The following is a 21,143-nucleotide window of genomic DNA, read 5'->3' on the forward strand; positions in this document are numbered from 1 at the left end:
CACACACAAGAGGGACACACTGGCCCATATGCTCAGGGTTCAGCTGATAGCCATATTTGGGGTCGGGAAGGAATTTTCCTCCAGGGCAGATTGGAAGAGGCCCTGGAGGTTTTTTGCCTTCCTCTGATGCATGGGGCACGGGTCACTTGCTGGAGGATTCTCTGCTCCTTGAAGTCTTTAAACCATGATTTGAGGACTTCAGTACCTCAGACATAGGTGAGAGGTTTTTCACAGGAGTGGGTGGGTGAGATTCTATGGCCTGCATTGTGCAGGAGGTCAGACTAGATGATCATAATGGTCCCTTCTGACCTTATTATCTATGAATCTATAAACGGAACTACACAGATTTGCACCAGTTTAGGATCTGGCCCACTGTATTCAATCCAGTTTAGGGGCAGAGGGCCTCCTACACTTCAGGGTACTGGATGCCAATAGCACAGGCACAGTGAATTCTCCATTCCTCTCCTTACACTGACAGTAAACCCTAAGCCATGCCCTCCTCTCCCGAGCCCCAAGGGTCTTTGACTTGCAAGGCACATACCCGTTCCCTAAGGAGTTGGGGTGCTCCCTCAGGCAGAAGGAATGAGGTGAAGGTGCACAAAAGCTCCCAGCGGTGGTTGGGAAAAACAGGGACACATTTTAGGCAACCCAACCTGAAGATGGTGATGGAAGCAATAAGGAGAATCCCCAATGGCTTTGCTCATTCTCTTCCAAAACAATTCCTTTACTCCCCATCAGCTCCTCAAGAGGAGGATTCCTCTCTTCCTCTCCCCACTATCTCTGAGGAAGGAAGGGTATTGGGAATCTTTTACTTGCACTTATTGGAGGGAAAAGTGCTAAGAAGCATTGATGCACTCCTATCTGCCAGCAACTTGGATGGACCCCAAGCCTTGTCAGAATGCTGAATTATTGCTGTTCTAGTCTCCTGCATAACTTTAAACCCGCAATGTTCAAATGGCCTTGAAATGATGTGAACCGTGTTCAATTGCAAAGCAGCATACAACCATGACCACTAGAAATTATATACTTTTTACTGAAGTAACTATTTACTTTCACAATCTTCAATTCTCTCCTCTGTTACACCAGTGTAAATCAAGAGTGACTCCACTGAGGTCAGTGGGGTTACACTGGCATAAAACCAGTCTGAGATTGGAATCAGGCCTACTGACCTCTCCCTTCTGACTGAAGGGCACTTGTATTGCTCATCTGCTCAGCCCTCAGCACTCCCTCGTTTCATTAAAAAAATCCCCGCCCCCCCGAACCCTCATCTCATTATCATTACTGATTCTTTTTCCTGTGGAGAGAGAGTCCAATCTGATTCAGGAGATTATTAGATTTGTTTCAGATTAACAGCCGTGTTAGTCTGTATTCGCAAAAAGAAAAGGAGTACTTGTGGCACCTGTGGCTAGTGAGCTCTAGCTCATGAAAGCTTATGCTCAAATAAATTGGTTAGTCTCTAAGGTGCCACAAGTACTCCTTTTCTTTTTATTAGATTTGTGTTTTCTAACCTCACTTTTTCCACCTCTGGCAGAGACTGAATGGGGCACTTTCTTTTCATGAGAGGGATACTCCTATACTGGGAGGAGGAATTGTGGGCAGGGATTTCCCTACAACCCCCCCCATGGGGGTGTTTACCCCCCCTGAATTTCCTCAACACCCCCCCCCCCCAGTTATGTGAACTAGTTACATGCAGTGTTGCCAATTTAGTGATTGTTTGGAAATTTGAATTGAAATTGAAACATTAATACACACTTTAAAAGCATATAAAGTGTATGATAAAATACGTGTATCTGAAAAAGTATAATAGATTTGAAAAGTAGGAATATAGACTAGCTTCCTTATACAGCTGTTGTTTTTAAGACCATGTCAGTGCATTCATTTCAATGATACTGGCCAACCTAATAATTTCAAATTATGATTTGTAAGCAAAGTCTAAATGAGCTGTCCCTGAGAAGCCAGTGATGAGCTGGGGGCTAGGGGGAAAGGCTTCAGGACCAGATTGTATTTATATTCACACCTAATTTATCTAGGTATGCAGCAAACAGAGCTGTGTTGCCCAAGTGATAGATTTTGGTGGGGTTGGGTTAAAAATCACTTGAATGCGGGGGGGTAAAGAAATGTTGTCATTCTTATTGTATGAGTAAAGGGCAGTAGAACTGTGCTTAGCCTCTGCTGATTGAGGGCAGCAAGAGAGAGGGTGGGGACAGGTGTTTTGCTCAATGGTCTGCCTGGGTCACAAGTACGATTTGATTTGCCCCTCTCCATTGTTTAGAGACAGAGCTGATTAGGCTCCACAGATAGTCTTTTGTTGTGTTAAGTGACCACTACAGTTGAAATCACTGATAATCAGGTCTAAGTGCTTAGACCTGCTGTGGGACAGTGTTTCTGTAGAAGAGACGGCCCAGTCTGCCCTAGCAGTGAGTTTCCCCCACTGAGAGCTCAGCTGAAATTACTGAGAGCTGGGTGGAACCTCAAGAGACCAACTCACAGAGGTCACAGTGGCAGGTGGCAACAGAAGGTGATGGCGCAGGGCCATTGGCAACAGAGCAATGGAGTGAACAGTGGCACAATGAATAGTGGCCAGAGTGAACAGTGAGCAGCTGGAGGAACGAGCAAGGTGCCTTCTTGCCCCCCACCTGGTAGATGAACTCATGTGAAAGCACCTCTGAACTCTGAGTCTCCACTGACCAAGGACAACACCGGTGAGTGTTAATGAGGCTGTTAAGAATGCTGGAGACACAACACAGTTCATGTGAATAAACATGGCTGTGGCATCATACTTTCTATTTAGGCAAGAGATACCACACACTAGAAACTGGAGGCCAATGTTAAGTGCATTGTCACTTGTTCATCCTGAAGTTGAACACTGGTTCCAAACAAGACCAGCAACTGCTCACTATCTTTCTGCAAGAAACTCAACTGACTGGCTAGACACATGTGGTGCAACAGTGAAAGATTCAACAGTTGAAAAAGTGAAGAACTCTCTCACCACATTCAAAAAATTTGCATACATGGCTAATGAATGCACCAATGCAAATGGTCATCAAGTATTAAGTTATTGTGTACGTTATCTTGATGTCAGTGGTAGGCCAGTACGTGCATTTCTAGAAGTTCAAGTTATAGAAGACAGATTGGCTGCATCTGTGACAACCCACATCTTAGAAGAGTTAAATGCTTGTCAATTGGACCCCAAACAGATGGCTGTTTGTGCATTTGATGGAGCTGCAAACTTCTCTGGAAGACATGGTGGGGCACAAGCTTTGCTCAGAGAAAAGTGTAACCCTAATCTCTCCTATACACACTACAGAGGCCATCTACTCCAACTAGCGCTAGTACGAGCTGCAGACTCTTCAAAAGACATTAAAAAGCTATACATTTAATGTCTTCATTATATTCTTTTTTCAGCAAGAGTCCAAAAAGACTGAATATCTTGGAAACTATAGAAGATATACTAGGACTGAAGTTCAAATTAGTCCAACCTGGGAAAACCCTCTGGCTTTCTCATGAGCGATCCTTGGCTGTAGTCTTAAAATTACTCCAGCCATTATTACTGGCTTTGGAAAGTATCTACCAAGATGGGATGGATCTAAGTAGTGAGGCTGGTGGATTACTTTTGCTACTACGTTCAGAGAAGACTATTGCCATTCTCTCTCTTTTAAGTCTACTGTTGAAACCACTTGGGTCATTAAACAATGCCATCCAGGCATCTGCTACAGCAGTCGTAGATCTTTGTCCAGCAATAGAATCTACATTTGGATCAATCAGAGAGCTATCCATTGAAAAAGTACTGGAAGAAGCAAAGACTTCAGTCCAGAAGTTGACAAATGAAGGCATTTATATTGAATCCTTAAGTGAAGAGAACAAGAAGTGTTTGTTAAGACAACTGAAAAAGTACACAGACTTGATTCTTAAAACTATACAACAGCAACTTCTAGATTCTACTCAACCTCTATGTAGCTTTTACAGATCCCTGTCTTATAAAACACCAACAGCTTAGTGGAGTGAGGCACTACCAGCAATGGGGATGCCATGTGCTCAGGACAGAATAGAGAATTTGAACACAGAGTGGAATATCATACGACAAATGAATGAAGATTTGACTTCAACTTCTTCTTTTATCATCACTAGTGGCTCGACCTGATCTTTATGCTATGTTTCCTGGGCTGAAAGAAGTAGGAATCCATCTCTTGCTACCCTCAGTCACAACAGCTACAGTTGAAGGGTTCTTTTTCATCATTGAATAGAATTTTGTGTTTTGAAAGAAGTCGCATTCTGCCTGATCATGTGAATGAACTAATGAGCATATCAATTGAAGGAATGGAAGTACAGGACACACGAGAAGCCACCAAAGATGAATGCATTGCATTCAAGAAGTTCATTAACAGTGTTGTGCAAAATTATAACAAGAAACCAAGAAGGATGTAGATGTAGTGCTTCACAGAAGGCTTGAGTAGACAACTTTAATTTGTGTGATGATTTTAAAATCTAATAAAATGGTCATGAAACATTTTTCAGTTTTTACTATGGTGCCATACAGCCCACCTTCATGGTCTCACCCCTCGTCGGCCCTGACCGCCCCCCTGTAAATTTGAACCCCCCCCCACCTCCCCCTAATTTCAATTCCTGGGGAAAACACTGTCAACAAAACAAAACACTGGTGGACATGCCTTTTGGGGGCAGGGCATTGATCAAGAAGTGCAGTCAGAAATCTGAGGTAGCTAGGAGTGGGTGTATTTTCCAAGTCTTTTGTTTCTGACAAAACTCCAAAAACGTTGACAAAATGCTTGAAAATATCTCACGAACGTTTGCAAAACCTTGAACTTCACAACAACCCTCCCCCACACCCCAGTTGTGATATTGTGCTATGAAGAGAAATGTATAACCTTATTTGATGAATGTGGTTTAATTCAGTAGGGTATCAAGAGAAGTGTAGGAATATTCTGGGTATTTTTCATTTTTTTGTTTTAACCATCACTATACACAGTCTAAAGATTAGAAACATGTCAGAAGTTTTAAATTAAACCCCACAAACATTACAAGCTGAAAGAGAGAATGACTTTACTGAAAAATGTCATCACTGCCTTCATTTTCCTTAAAACCACCAGGAAGACAAACAGATGCATTTCTTTGACTCTGTCTCATTGGCAAGATGAGTTTGAAACATCAGGTTAAGGTTTCTGGACCTCTGTGACAATGGTGATGGAAGATGGGAGTTTCCCAAATTGTATTAACAACCCCAACAACATCTGTCCATGTAGATATTAAAGATACAGTCAGTGAACCCAATACAAATCCATAATGAGATTATGGTATAAACAGCAGGGAAACAATTGCTATTCTCGATCATTCTAGTGAAATCGTTTCTGGACTTTGATATCTAATTCAAATAATTTTCACTGTGTTATTACTTGCCTATAATTAACATGTTGTACTTAGCACTGGATCTAAAAAATCCCTTCAAAACTGTTTGCAATTATCTTTGAAATACTGCAATATTAAGAAAACAGTATAAAATAAAAAGTGGTGTGTTTTTGAATGTTCCAGTTTAATTAAGAAAACGTTCAAGAAATTTAAAAATTAGGCTTTAAATATATCAATTAAGCTTAAGGCAAGTTTTTCCTATTAATTTTGATGACACCAATAGAAGGGCATCACAGTGAGGTGATCGTCTCAGAAATAGGTTAGTCACAGTACCAAACTTGGCTGTATTGGCTGTGGTGGAAAATAATTTAATTGATAAGGAAACTGTACTTATTTTGCTCAGTCCAACAAACTGAGCCCTGATAACCACGAAGCACTTATCACCATGAATAAACTGTGAGATGTAGTTTTCTTTCAAGGTTTGAATTACGATTTTCATGATCAGACTTCTGTTGTGGGCAGCCATCTTGTTGAAAAGCAATAACACATTTTTACTGTGATGGGATGAGAGCCCTGGCTCACTGGAAAAATTCCAGTTCCCATTCTGCTATAATAATCAGAGAAAAATGCTTTCTGGGTTTGATCCCAGAAGCCCTCTATTGTAGGAACTTATGTGGCCCCCCCATTACCATAGTATCTGAATGCTTCACAGTCTTTAATGTAGTTATCCTCATAACATCCGTGTGAGGTACACAGAGACTTCACTGATGGGGCACAGAGAGACTGTGGGTACATCTATACAGCAGACCAAGATGTAATTTTCAGCTTTGATGGCTGGCTTTGATCAAGCAAGCACACTAAAAATAGCAAGGTAGCCTCAGCACAGGCTAGTTGCCCAAATGCAGTCCTATCTGAGGCCCTAGGAAAGTACTTAGGTGGTTAGCCCATGCTATCAGTAGCTCAATCACAGCTACCATCTGTAAATCGATCTGAGATGGAAATTGCACCATTTGCTGCACCATAGATGTACACTAACAGGCTTGCCCGTTATGACACAGGAAGCCTGTAGTGGAGCAGGGATTTGAACATGGGGTCTCCCAGGTCATAGGTTAGTGCCATAAACATACACAACTGTCCTTTCTGGGGCTGGGGCACCCACTGATGCTAAAATAAGATTTGTGCTGAAGGAAGAACCCATTAGAACTTAGATTAGTGCTAAAGGAATAAGATGTCTAACTGCTGAGCTTGAATCTCAAAGTAGTATTATTTTGAATTAATCTACCCCTTTAGTTTACCTGGCTCATTGGTTTACTATGAGCAATCTTCAAATATTAACAACAGGGAGGCTACAAAGTATAGGCTAAACCACGACTAAAATTAGCAACTTTGGTATACAATTATAAAAATAGTTTGCCAAAAAATACTTTAGGTTTAACTTTTTGTAAATCCATACAGCAGATCTTGATGGCATTAATCTACTCTTCCCATGTGTATGGAACACACAGCTTGAGGATTAAGGAGGAAATTTCCTCAGTTTTTTAGGCTGAAAAAAATATCTCCCCTCTTGCCACATAAAACTCAGTCTGAAAGCATCTTCAGGTCCTGGTCAGCTAATCAATAAGCAGATTCTCTGGGAGCTCTAGCTGCTTTGCACTGCTCCAATAATGCAAAGCAGATAACTAGCTGGTTATCATGGGTTTATGGCTGCTTTGCATTGCTGGAACAGTGTAAAGTAAAAGAAGTGTAATAGTAATTCTAGCCCAAAATATTTCTAATTTATTAGAGCACAGAGAATTGGGCCCTACAGTGTACTTGTATAAATGTAAATATAGGACTGCAAATCCTTACACCCAAAAGTAGCTCTTATTTGTGCATGCAATTTCATTGACAAAAAATCCAATATAAATAGTTCCATTGGAGCATCTGGTCCATAATTTTTTTAAAAAAAAGGAGGAATAATAATTATTTTTAAAATCATAGAATCTGAGTGTCACAGAAAAATAGTGCTGTAAAGAACCTTGAAAAGTCTTCTACTCCATCTCCCCATGCTGAGGCAGGACCAATAGACCATCTCTGACAGGTGTTTGCCCAACCTGTTCTTACAAGCTTCCAGTAATGAAAATTCTACAACCTCCCTTGAAAACCTATTCCAGACCATTACTGCCCTTATAGTTAGAAAGCTTTTCCTAATATCTAACCTAAATCTCCCTTGCTTCAGATTAAACCCACTACTTCTTGTCCTACCTCCACTGGACATGGAGAAAAATTGATCACCGTCCTCTTTATAACAGCCCTTTACACATTTGAAGACTTATCTGTAGGGCTGGATTAATGCAAAGGCAAACTAGACCCAGTACAGCTGTTCTTATGTTTATGTTCAATGCCACTCACACAAATTTGGCCTGGCCACCGCCACAACTATCCCCCGTCATGGCAGGGGGGCAGCGGGCCAAACCTGAATGGCACTGCAACCCCATGCACCAGCTCACAATCCCACTCACATCAAAACATGACAGAGGGGTGGCTGGTCCAAACCTGAGTGGTCAGCAGGGTAGCCAGGGCTCCTGCTCCTTGCTGCTGCTGTGGGGCCAGCTCCTGTACCAGAGCTCCCCCCGGGACCTGCCCAACCTTGCCTCATTTCCAACAAGTCCATGTCCCCTCTGTTCTGCTTGCAGGACTCATTCAGCAACAGCCTCAAGATATGTTATAAATACAAGGAGCTGCTGTAAATGCCCATAAGGCATGAGAGGGGTGACGAGGATCCCTTGGGCTGGAATGGACATGAAGGAGTAAATAGGGCAGTGTCTGTACAGCACAAGCCAATCTCTGACTGACCTGGATAGGAGAGTGTTAACTAAGCAACATCTGTGCAGCAGGAACCAGAGGTGCTTGAGTTAATAGATCTCTAGTGCTGTCCAGAATAGTGTTAATATAAATGCATCCAGTAGAGAGACCCAGAAGTGTCTGCTTGACTAGCGCCCAGTGTGGTTAATCCAAACCTGGTTATCAGGTTCCCCATCAGCCATCTTTTTTCAAAACTAAACATGTCCCCTTTTTTTAAACCTTTCCTCGTGGATCAGATTTTCTAAGACTTTTATCATTATTGTTGCTCTATTCTGGACTATTTCTCATTTGTCCACATCTTTCCTAAGGTGTGGGGCCTAAAACTGGGCACAGTTCTCCAGCTGAGGCCTCACCAGTGCTGAGCAGAACACGTCTTGGATGTCTTCTATATAACACTCCTATTGATAAATCCCAGAATGATATTAGCCTTTCTCACAACTGCAGCGCATGGTTAATTCACATTCAATTTGTGATCCACCAGAACCTCCAGATCCTTTTCTACAGTACTACTGCCTAGCCAGTTATTTCCCATTTTGTAGTTGTGCACTTGATTTATCCTTCCTAAGTGAGATACTTTGCACTTGTCTCTACTGAATTTCATCTTGTTGATTTCAGACTAATTCTCCAATTTGTCACAACCATTTTGAACTCTAATCCTGTCCTCCACAGAATCTATAAGCACACCCTCCACTCCATTATCCCGTTCATTCATTAAAATATTGAATAGTACATATTGAATAGTAAAATATTGAATATTGTACCTAGTACAGACACCCGTGGGACCCCATTAGATACATTATCCCCATCTGACAGCGAGCCATTGATAACTACTCATTAGATACGATCTTTCAACCAATTTTGTACCCACCTTAGAGTAATTCACCTAGACCACATTTCCCTAGTTTTTTTTATGAGAATGTCACATGGGGATGTTTCAAAAGTCTTACTAAAATCAAGATATATCAGGTCTACTGCTTCCCCCCATCCACAAAGCCAGTAACCCTATCAAAGAAGGAAACTAAGTTTGTCTGGCATGATTTGTTCTTGACAAATCCATGTTGCCATAATGTATTACCCTATTATCCTCTATGTGCTTACTAACTGATTGTTTAATAAAATGTTACAGTATCCTTCAAAGAATGAAATTTAGGCTGACTGTTCAATAATTCCCAGGTCCTCTTTGTTTCTCTATTTAAAATGGATTCTATATTTGCCAATTTCCTGTCCTCCATGAGTTCTTGAAGATAATTGCAGTTCCAACACTGCTTCATGTAGCTCCTTAAGTACCCTAAGTTGAATTTCATCAGGCCCTGGCAATTTGAATACATTTAACTTATCTAAATATTCTTTAACTAGTCCTTTCCCTATACCAGTTTATGTTCCTTCCCCTTGCTAATATTGTGTTAAGCAACTGGCCGCAATTAATCTTTTTAGTGAAGAGAGAAGCAAATTAGGCATTAAACACCTCGGCCTTCTTCATGTTGTTTGCTGTTAGTTCTCTTTCCATGCTAAGTAGAGGACCTAGGCTTTCCTTTATCTTTTTCTTCCTCCTAATGTATGTATAGAACCTCTCCTTATTGCTTTTGACATCCTTTGTTAGGTGTTTTTGTGCCTTAGCCTTTTGGATTTTGTCCCTACATGTTTGTGCCATTTCTTTTGTATTCATCCCTTAGGAACTTGTTCATGTTTCCACTTTTGATTTTGGGGTCATTAAAGAGCTCCTGGCGGAGCCATATTGGCCTCTTACTATTTTTCTTGTATTTCCTTTGCATCAAGATAGTTACCTGTTGTGCCTTTAGTTTCTCTAAGAAACTGCCAGCTCTCCTGAACACCTTTTTTCCCCCCTTTTCTTCCCAGGAAACCTTTCCTTCTACTTCTCTGAGTTTGTTAAAGTCAGCTTTCAAGTCCATTGTCCATATGCTACTCCCTTCACTCTTTCCTTCCATTACATTATGTTTTACCGTATTGCTTTTCCAACAGATGTCTGGGTAAAGTTCCCCATTGCTATCAAGTTTTGTGTTTTGGATATTTCTGTTATTTGTTCCAGTAATGCCTCATCTACCTCCTCACCTGATTTGGTGATCTATTGTAGTAATGAGATTTATCCCACCAAGCCTCTGTGATGCCAGTTAAGTCATAACTTAGTTTAAGTATTAATACTTCCAGTTCTTCATGTTGTGATACAGCAGGGCCAGAGAGCAGTGGGAGAGTGGAGATATATAAGCCCTAGGCTAATTAAGGCCTTGTTCCCTGTAGACTAGGGAGGGTTGCTACAGGTTAATTGGAGCACCTGTAGTCAATTAAGGCCCTGTCAAGAACCTAATAAAACCCCCTGCTTCAGGCAGACATGGGTGTGTGTGAGGAAGGAGAGAGGTGTGGAGTTTGGAGGTGTGTTGCTAAGACTTGAAAGACCAGAGAACTGAAGGAAGGTAGACCCTGTCCCAGTATCAAGGACCGAGGATAACCCTACCCAAGGAGTTGAGGGGGGTTGGGGCTCAGAGTGAGGAGCAAACCCAGACCCTTCCCCTGCTTCCCTCCTCTATCACCTTCCCTCGGTGTCCCAGGATAAGGGGCAAGGAGTGGTGCCTTAGCCCCCGGCCACGAAAAACGTGGAATCTACCATACCAACATTGGCCATTTTGTCACAATGTACTCCCCATACTCCTTCTATTTGTGTATAGACATCTAAGATATTGAACAGATTCCCTCACTATTTACACTCTTGTCACTCCTATGACCCTACTGTAATTTATCCTTCCCCACACCTGCAACTTCTAGACCTCTGTTAAGCTCACCTTTTTCTTACCTATCTGTGGACTTTTGTCAGCTGCCTCCTTTAATCTTGTTTAAAGCCCTCCTCACTAGATTGGAGAGTTGGTGTGTGAATAAGTTCTTCCCCTTCTTGGTCAGGTGGATCCCATCTCTTCTCAAGTGTCCTCCTTCATGGAACAGCATCCTGTGGTCGAGGAAATGAAAGGCCTTCTGTTGACACCTTTTGCACAGCCATGCATTTATATCCAGGATGAGTGTGTCCCTATCTGTACCTGTACCTTCAAGTGGAAGAATGGACAAAACACTGCCTGTGTCCCCAGCCCCTTCATCTTTGCTCCCAGAACCATGTAGTCACTGCTGATCTGCTTACAATCAGAACTGGGAGTATCATTACTGCCCATGTTGATGAGCACCATAGGATAGTGATCAGAGGGATGGCTAAGTCTCAGCAACTTTTCTGTAACCTCCCAGAGGCAGGCTGAAGGAGGGCAGCACCCCTCCTGGGATGTCAGGTTATCAGACGGATGCCTCCGTCCCCCTCAAAATGGAGTCCCTGACACCTCCCCCCAAATATTCTATTAATGATATGATTACACATCTGTCTGACATGCTGTATCATTTCAATGTAATCTAAGGCAGAAATGCTGCAAGTTCTTTCATAACTATTGGTATTTCAGAGGCACTAACAATGTTAACAAGGAAGTAGTTCATACAGTATCTGTTACGAGTGTTGACAGCTGCCAGTGTCTTGGATAGCCAAACATATTGATAAGCAGAGGATAGATTTCAATATACATTCAGATGAGAGTAAAGACCTTGTGAAATTACTAAATTTAGCTAATTACTACAATCAGGCTTTTTATGACAGATTTATCTCATATCATCTTGATCTTAAATCTGTTAATGAGGCAAAATCATGCTCTCTCTCAGGTAGGACACATTGATTCTCATGAAGCACAGAATTTATTGTGACCTTTGAATTAATTGCAGATACCACCATCATTTCTTCATTATTGAGTTAAGTGGGGGTGATCTATTCTCTCCAGCAAAACTTGAACAAAATGCCAAGAAAGGAGCCCTTCTGTAAGAAATAAGCTGTTGGTCCAAAGCAATTCAACTTTTCTTTAATACATGTCTTATAAGTTCTCTTTGGAAGAATCTCTGGGGGATCTGATCTTATATCACATCCACTGAGTCTCACTTAACTATTCATAGCTGAGGAATGCAGCACATTTGCTACCACAAAGTCCAATCTTATGCTTTATGGGCCTGCTCCCAAGCCCAGGGAAGTCAATAGGCATGATTTAAAAAGAACAAAATCTCACCCGCTGGAGACATCTCTTTTCATGGTCAGAGCAACGTCTGAATGTGTTACATTCTTTTTTACGTATTTATTTATTTTTGCAAACTCATATTGTGAAATGACATTCTTCTTTTTTTCCCCCCCAATCAGTTGATTTAAGAGTTTTCACAGTTGGATTGGCAAGAATAAAAAGATAGTAGTACAACGCTACTATTCCAAATTCCTTCCATAAACCATACTCTGCCCAGAAAATTAATCCCTTTGGATGCCAGAATGAGATGCTGTTCATAATAGGCTGTGCTGATTATACATGCCTTCTGGCCTCTACAGGGCTACTTGAGTTTAGTTCCTCATAGTGGGGTTTGACTACACCATGCGGCTTACCTGGGCTCCTTGAGCTTGGATCCCCCTTGGTGGGACTCAGATGCCCTATTGGAGTTGCTGGGGCTGGCTTCTGCTAGACTCGGGCGAGGGGACAGAATGGTGTTATTTTCCCAAGCCCAATCATCTGTGGCACCAAAATGAAACTGTACGAATCTTCCTTATCTGGTCCTCCCTCGCCTTTCCTCCATACTTTTCTCAGCAGTGAAATAGTTTGTTAACATTTGAGTATCATTATTGGGCATCGGAATGAGCATTTCCTGGAAATTATTGGGGCAATTCATTTGTTTCAGGCTCCCTGCAAACTCAGGCAGACACCTCTGCATCAATTACCATTGATTCACTTTCTCAAGGTTTTCTTCACAACCATAACAGCTAGCAATTGTTACTGGGACGATGCCAACTGGCAGCAACTGAGAATATGGCCCACGGTCTCTGCTCTCAGAGATGGATTGTGGCCAAATTTTTGTTTAGACCAAACACATCAAAATTAGCCATCTGCCACAGGAAAAAAATTTGTGCGAGAGTGCATAAAAGGAAAACAAACAAACAAAAGACAACAAAGGCCAAATTCTACCTCATATACACATGCACGGAATGCTTTCAGTGGAAGCCACATGCATAGTTTAGCACGTGTGTATAGTTTAGCCCTTAATGGTCCCTTCTGGAGTTAAACTTACTAAAAGGAATGGAAATCAGGAATTTTTTAAACCATAACTTTTTAGATTGAATGGAAACATCTCTCAAGGAGCAGGGCTGTTTCTCCATGCTTGCATAACATTCAGCTCAGCTGGGTCCTGATCTTGACTAGGAACATTGGGATCTGTCATATTAATGAACAAACAACAACATTACTACCATATTTCTTTTTTAAAAAATTATAAAACAAGAAAATCATAAAAAGAAATCTTACAATAGTTTGTCATCAGGAAATTTATACTTTGCAGCTTAAATTTATGCAAAGTTTCTGCATAAATAATTCTACTTTTATGAACTCTAGCCTAAGTAACATGGAAAACAATACACAGTATAGATATTTTCTTTTGAAAGTTCAGTGAGTTATACTATTACCCAGCTTAAGAAATTTAAAAGCCTTGGGCAAACAAGCTAAAGTAGAACAAGAATGCCTAGGAATTATTTGTATGCTTGATTTGTTTTACTGGGCTTTTGGTCTTTAGTTTTGATTGGATTGTTTTACTGAAACATGAAGGGCATTTAGAAGGCAAGAAAGCGAACAGGATACATTTGCAACGGTGTGCCCAAAAGCAACATCTTAATGTCAGAAGTAAATTATAACAACTTACATTACTGATGACATACATTATAATTCAAAGCTTGGCAAACTACATCAAGGTTGTTCTTACTAGGTAATAAGAAAGAACATCTTTTAAAATCTTATGTAACTTAACTTTAGAGTAACCAACCTTTACTTATGTCAGTACTGGCATAATGTAGAAAACAAATAACACCAGAAGTAAATATGAATTTCTTGAATGCTGCAGTCTGAAAAATGAAAACATTAATGCATATATTTCACATGCCTATACCTATAAAGGAAGGATTGTCCAACAGTTAGGGTGCTAGCCTGGGACTCAAAACACACAGTTCAATTCCCTGCTAAAGACTTTTTGTGTGAGCTTGGGCAAGTCACTCAATCTCTGTCCCACAGCCACAAAGGTGTTTAGGCTTCTAACTTCCATTAATTTCCCTCAGAAGTGAGGGGTTTAAACACTTTAATGCCACTGTTTCCCCATCTGTAAAATGGAGATAATAGCACTTTCCTACCTTATGAGATCCTCAGATACTTGGTAAAGGCGGCCTTATAAGTATAGATAGATTTATTAAATCAATATGTATTTTTCACTTATTTCAAATGTAAATTACACTGTGGATCTTTGTCTTCTCTAATTTGATCCTGGCCTTTTTTAGTGTCAACCATCCCTAGTTCAGGACTTCAGCCTGTCCCTGCCCAATTCACAATTGGTCACTAGCCAGATGTATTCTATTTTGAGTGGGGTTTTTTGACCTTCCTCTGAAGAATCAGAACTTGACTAAGGCTGGAGACAGGACACCAGACATGGTAGACCAGTGCTCTGAGGTGGTACAAAGAATCCTCTTCTCAGATGCTTAACTCATGAGTCTCACTTATATGTTCAGGGTCATACTGATCCAGATGCCAAATCTGGGGAAGGAATTTTCATCCAGGTCATTTTGGCAGGAACCTAGCAGCATGATGGGGGAAAATACCTCCTTCTGCAACATGGGGTGTTGTTCACCTACTGAAATCATCCGGACATATCTGATTTAACGAATTCCCTGCCATTGTAGGGGCCTAAGGCATTGGTGGCACTTCTGTAACTTCTGATCTCTGCTTCTGCACTGACACAGTTTAGCCTTCTGAGGATTGAAATGCTTCAGTCTAACTAAAGTCTTTGGGCTTGATATTGGTGTGTCTAAATGAAAATTAAGGGATTGTGATATACAGGAGGTCAGACTAGATGATCTAGTGGCATCTTCTGGCCTTAAACTCTATGAACTTATAAAATGCACAATAGAAAATGACAATGTTTTACACTATTGTACTCTCATCAACTTCAATGGACTTACTCCTGATTTATTATGCTCCAAGTAGCAATCACTTCGAAATCAGGCCCACCTAAAACCAAAACAGACTGACTCACAAGCTTTAAAAAATAATGGGGCTCATTCGTCTCTCATTGTTACTAGAGTAAATGAGAAATAACATCACTGAAGTGTAAAATTGTTAAGTGAGAGGAGAATCAGATTAACTGTGTATTTAAACCAGTGATGGATCAAATAAAAAAAAAACAGCTGCAAATTCTACCACAAAGTTTGGAAAACAGGGATCTATACTCAAACTCTGTCATGATGATTACATTGCAGCCTCTTGATGAATTGTTATGACATGGGCATGATTGTGTCATTACACCAACTCAAAAGAGGTCATTGGGATGGAACTCGGGGATGGAGGTGGCAAGAGAAGGTGCTGCTTCCTATGATAGTCTCAAGGAGCTCAATCTGTTTAGTTTAACAAACAGAAGATTAATGGGGTCACTTGATCACAGTTTATGAGTACCTACATGTGGAACATATATTGCTCTTCACTCTAGCAGAGAAAAGTATAAAACAATCCAGTGGCTGGAAGTTGAAGCTAGGCAAGTTCAGACTGGAAATAAGGCTTAAATTGAAAACAGTGAGTGTAATTAACCATTGAAACAATGTGACAAGGGTCATGGTGGATTCTCTATCACTGCATTTTTTTAAATCAAGATTAGATGTTTGTCTAAAATATATGTTCTATGAATTTTTTTGGGAAAGTTCTATGGCCTGTGTTACACAGGAGGTCAGACTAGATGATCACACTGATCCCGTCTAGCCTTGGAATCTGTGAATCTATCCTCTCTGGAGGACAGGCTAACAAAGTATGGGATGTGAAGGGCTGGTGTGGAATACAGTGATGTCATTCTTTGAACCTGAGCCACTAGGGTTCTGGTCTGCTGAAGCTGGTTTCAACTTGGCTAGTTTTTAATAGTTCATAATGTTTTTGAACATTTTACACTGCCCAAATTTAAACATACTATATAATTAAATTCCCAGGGAAGTGAAATTACTCTATGGATATGCAAAAAGAAAAGGAGTACTCGTGGCACCTTAGAGACTAACCAATTTATTTGAGCATAAGGTTTCGTGACCTACAGCTCACTTCATCGGATGCCGAATGCATCCGATGAAGTGACCTGTAGGTCACGAAAACTCATGTTTTCATGTTTTCATTCCAGTTCTACTGTCTGTGGAGTTTTGCTTTCATTGCCATCTTGGTAGGATAGGTCTCTCTGTGTGCATACGGTAGTTTATCCAAAGCAAAACCACAGAAATTCTTTATGCATATTTGCAGGGGCTCAATTGATTCCAATGAAAAGCTAATAACTCTTATAGTTTTATTAAATGAGAAACTAAATAGTGACCCATCAATATGAAAAGTGGAGCTGCTACCCTCCAAAAAGAAATATAAAACACCTGAGAAACCTTATGGTGGAACTAGATGGCACACAGATTCCTTCCCCACCAACGCGATTAGATGGGAGAGGATCTGTGCACCTAACAAAAGCCTACATTTCTAAAAGCAAAAGATTGGGCCCAATCCTTCAAGGTGCTGAGTGATGCAAAGTGTCCTCAACTCACATTGAATTCTTTTGTACTGCTTGCCAGATATTTTACTATGTAAGCACCAATCCTGTAACCATTTCTCCTGGGAGTAGTTCTATTGAAGTCAGACCAAGGTTATTAAGATCAGGTAGTTCCACTCAAATCAAGAGTTTCAGGACATTGTCAGAACACCGTGTTTTGATTTTATGTTTCAAAACAACTTCCGGTTGCAATTTTGTTTGTTTGTATTATATGTTATGTTGTAGTATAAAATAAAAGCCAAAATTGAAACAAAATATTCCAATTTTGTTGAGGTGAAATGTTTCAGTTGATTCAAGAAAATTTTTGTTTTTTAAATTTTCTTCTGAGGAAGTTTCAGATTATATTTCATTCCAAACTGGAACCAAACAAAATTTCAAAACCTCAAAATGCTCAGCAAAATGGCATTTCTGTTCTCTGCACAATTCTAGACAATTTTCAGCCTTTTGTCACATCTCCCAGCTTCCACTCATGAAAGGAGAAGAATTTGTCTCGATAGGTTATTTTATAGATCTTGCATTTACAATGGCAGTTACTTAAAAAGTAGGAAAACATGAGAAACTCAATATTGCAATGGGGAAGCTATTCCTTGTAGGTCAGGCTAGATGACATTGGTTACAATGAAGGTTCCCACTAATTAACAAGTGATAATTTTTCATGCAGTCAGTCCTGCTTTTGTTTTAGAACCATTAGTAATACAGGTTGTAGGGGTTTTATTTACTGACGAACAAGAAACAGCTTTTGTGCTTCATCCCTCTTTCAGTGTTGAGAAACATGTGCTGATAGATGGGTTATCTTCATGTACATAACTATTCATCTGAAAAAGCTAGAAAATGTCCATTAATCTTTGAGTACGTGACTCCCTCTTAGAACCAGTGTTGCATCCACTAGTTCATTTGAAGGAGAGCTGAGATTGTGAGGGGACCTTTTAAGGGGTAATTTGATCTTCCTGTTTGAATTCTGCTTCTCTGCTGTTGCATCAGCATTTACCAAATACTTTTCTTCATCTGGAAGCTACCATTACCAGCACCATGAATTTGGTGTTAAGCTGCTCTCTGACAGACTGAACAGCTGCTTAACGTACCCTCAAAATCCATTCCATAACAGAATAGCTAGGATATGTTATCAGTGCCAAATTTCTCTCTTGGAAATGTACTCAGGATCATCTAAGTCTCTTTTGTTTTATACTTAAAACCTGGGAATACTAACTTTATGGTTTTGCATTGTAGTATGGCACTTACTACCCATTCTATCATCCACAGCATATAAAAGAAAATTTTTCAGTGAATTATTTCCATAAAAATGTTCACAGAATTCAAATATTGCAAGAAAGAGGGAAAACTCTTAAAGACAATTATGCAAACACAGGACCCACCACCAGCTGTGCACAGGCAGACTGTATTAAAAACAGACAGATGTTCTCACTTGCACCTCACTCCACAGCCTCTTGAAAATAAGTTGAGAGGAGTATTATAAGCACCAACAAATACTGAAATTTCACAAAGCACTTAACACTTGTTCTTTAGAAGGTCAACTGGTAAGACCATTACATTTTTGCACCAGGGTAATACTACATAGCTCTAATGCTTTAAAGATCATTTCATTAAGAGGCAAGGATCCTGGTTAATAATCTACCATATGCCCCAGTATGACCCCTGTATATTGTAATATCCCATATTCTATAACAGCATTTAGAAATCTTATTGAGAAACATAAGTGTTAGAGATGTGAGTCACTATTTCTATAAGGGTGGGTTTGAAGAAAGGTATTTGAAGAAATCTATCCATTAGATTCACTCTTCAAAGAAAAAGGGCATTGTGTTAATCTAGTTTTTTTAGCCTATGTAAAATGTTCGTATATGCTGCTATAGAGGGAGCTAAACAAAACAAGTTCTGCAGAGAGAGACCTTTTGGCTCTCTGAACAGCATAATGCTATTGTACATGGCAGGAATGTACACCATGCAGCATGGAGGCCAAATCCAGCTCTCAACCACCTTTTGGATGTAAGTGAACATGATAACAAAGTGGATCAGCTTCAGGTTTTTCCTGCTCATGACTCAAACAAGCAATTTCTAATAGTTCAAGGGACACATGAGTACTAGGAAATATTGTGTGTGTATTGTTATGACAATGTATGTAAAAATATGCAAATGAGGCATGACCCTCTCACTCTGTGCAAGTTATCAATGAGACAATAGGGCAGGGATTTTAGGATTTTCTGATACAAGGTTCTGATTTTGTCCTAGCGCTAGATGGTAAGTTGGGACAGACAAATATTTCTAAAATAAACAGTGCAAACATGTCAAAAACATACCACAGTTATCCCAACAATAAGAAAGTGGCCACTTGTCCTCTAAGGCAGATTCCCACAGAAATTAATGAAGTGACCTACATGTGACAAAGATCACGTTAGGAATGTTCCTTTAATTGTTAGAGATGCTCCCGAACTAAAGCTTTGGATTCAAGCTGAACATGTTCAAACTCAGTACATCTAGATTTGGATCTAAAATTTTTAGCAGCCCCTCTTTTAATAATAAACCAAACTAGATCCAAATGCTTCTGATCTTTAGGGGCGTAAGCAAGGTCTGAATGAGCTCTCCCCTGACATCTAGGGATGAACAGGAAAAAAAGACTTCAGGAGCAGACCACGTTTGTATAGACATGTCTACTCTGTGTAGGTGTGCAGCAGATGGAGCTGCATTGCCACAATGATCAATTTTGGCTATTTTGCGTTACACATCACTCTAATATTTGAATGCAGGAGTCATGAAATGTTATTATCCCTATTGTACGAGTAAAGGGCAGCTGAACTGTGCTTAGCATGCCTTGACTGATGGTTTCACCCTAAACTGAACCTTGCTTGCTAAGCTCAGTGAAGATAAGTGGGGGTGGGGACAGATGTTCCTACTTGGTGGTGTGGCTGCTGCCTAAAGAGTCCTAGACACCATTTGACCTGCTCTCTTCCAGCAATTAATGACAGCTGATTGGACTCAATTGAGAGTCTTTGTTCCAGTTAGTGATTCCTGGAGCTGTCCTCACTGCTGAGCACGTCTAAATCTGAGACCTTGTGTGGGAACAGTGAAAGGCAACACACACTGCACTGGGAGTGAGGTTCCCCTCTTTCTCCTGAAGTCACTGAGAGTTGCGTTAAGTGTGGGAACCTCAGAGTGTGATGTTTTGGCAGCGGCCAGCACCAGCAGCAGAGAGACAGCGATAGCAGGGGGATGGTGGTAGAGAGACAGCGGCAGCTGTGAGTCGGTTACAGAGGTGGCAGCAGCAGAGGCATTGCTCAATGCTGCCCCCTCCCAGGTGAGAGGTGATCCCCCAGGAATGCACCTCTGAATGCTGGGACTTCGCTAACCAAGGGCAATCAACTCTGATTGGGGTGCTGTGGAGGGAGAGTGGAAGGTGTGTTAAGGACAATAGTTCAGACTTTATCACCGCAAGGGAAAGGACACTCCCCAATGCATAGTGGGGTTTCGTTTGCTGATGGTCACATGCTTTTGAATGTGGTTGTGGTGTTTTCTCAGATTAATGCTGGATTCCCCCTTCAATAAAAGTTCTCCTTTGTTATACACAAACTCAGTGCTCACAAGATGGGCATCATTGCCTCTTAGAGGCACCCAGGGGTGGTGGTAGGTTTTCCCAGATTACTGTGTGTTGACTCAAGCCAGTTCTGTTTTGTATTGTTAAGAGTACCCCAGGATATTGAATCCAGACCTTGTTGCTGCTGACTCCATCTGGCAGAAGGGCTACAGGGGGTTTTAAGGTCCATATGCAATCTCTGCAGTTCAGACTCATCTCTACTAACCATGAGGGTTATTATAAACACTAGGTGCCAGGAAGCGTAGTGGACTAGTACCCAAGTCTTATCTCTGGAGACTTGAATGCAAAGCCTTGGCCTAAATGGAAATTAATTTGAAGCTTTCATCAAAAAACTGTTTTTCCAGTACATAATGCTACTATTTCATTCAACATGACTGGCACTCTCCCTATGACAGACACAGAAATGGAACAGCAGCAGGGTTGCACAGGACAGGAATGCGGTGCTTTTATAGACCTAGAGTGGAGCTTAAATCATGCCTGCTAAAGTCATGCCTGCACAGTAGCTGGTGCATGTTTAGTCCCTTGTTTTGATGAGCACCAAATTCACAGAAAAAATTAGGAAAAGTGGAAGCCATCCAACCCTGGAGGTGTATTTTGAGCAGGATGAACTTTTGTATGCAAACTGGCCAGGTGCCAGCACCCTGATATAGTTGCTAAGTGCATATTTTGT

Source organism: Eretmochelys imbricata, chromosome 11 (assembly GCF_965152235.1).
Source record: "Eretmochelys imbricata isolate rEreImb1 chromosome 11, rEreImb1.hap1, whole genome shotgun sequence".
NCBI lineage: Eukaryota > Metazoa > Chordata > Testudines > Cheloniidae > Eretmochelys > Eretmochelys imbricata.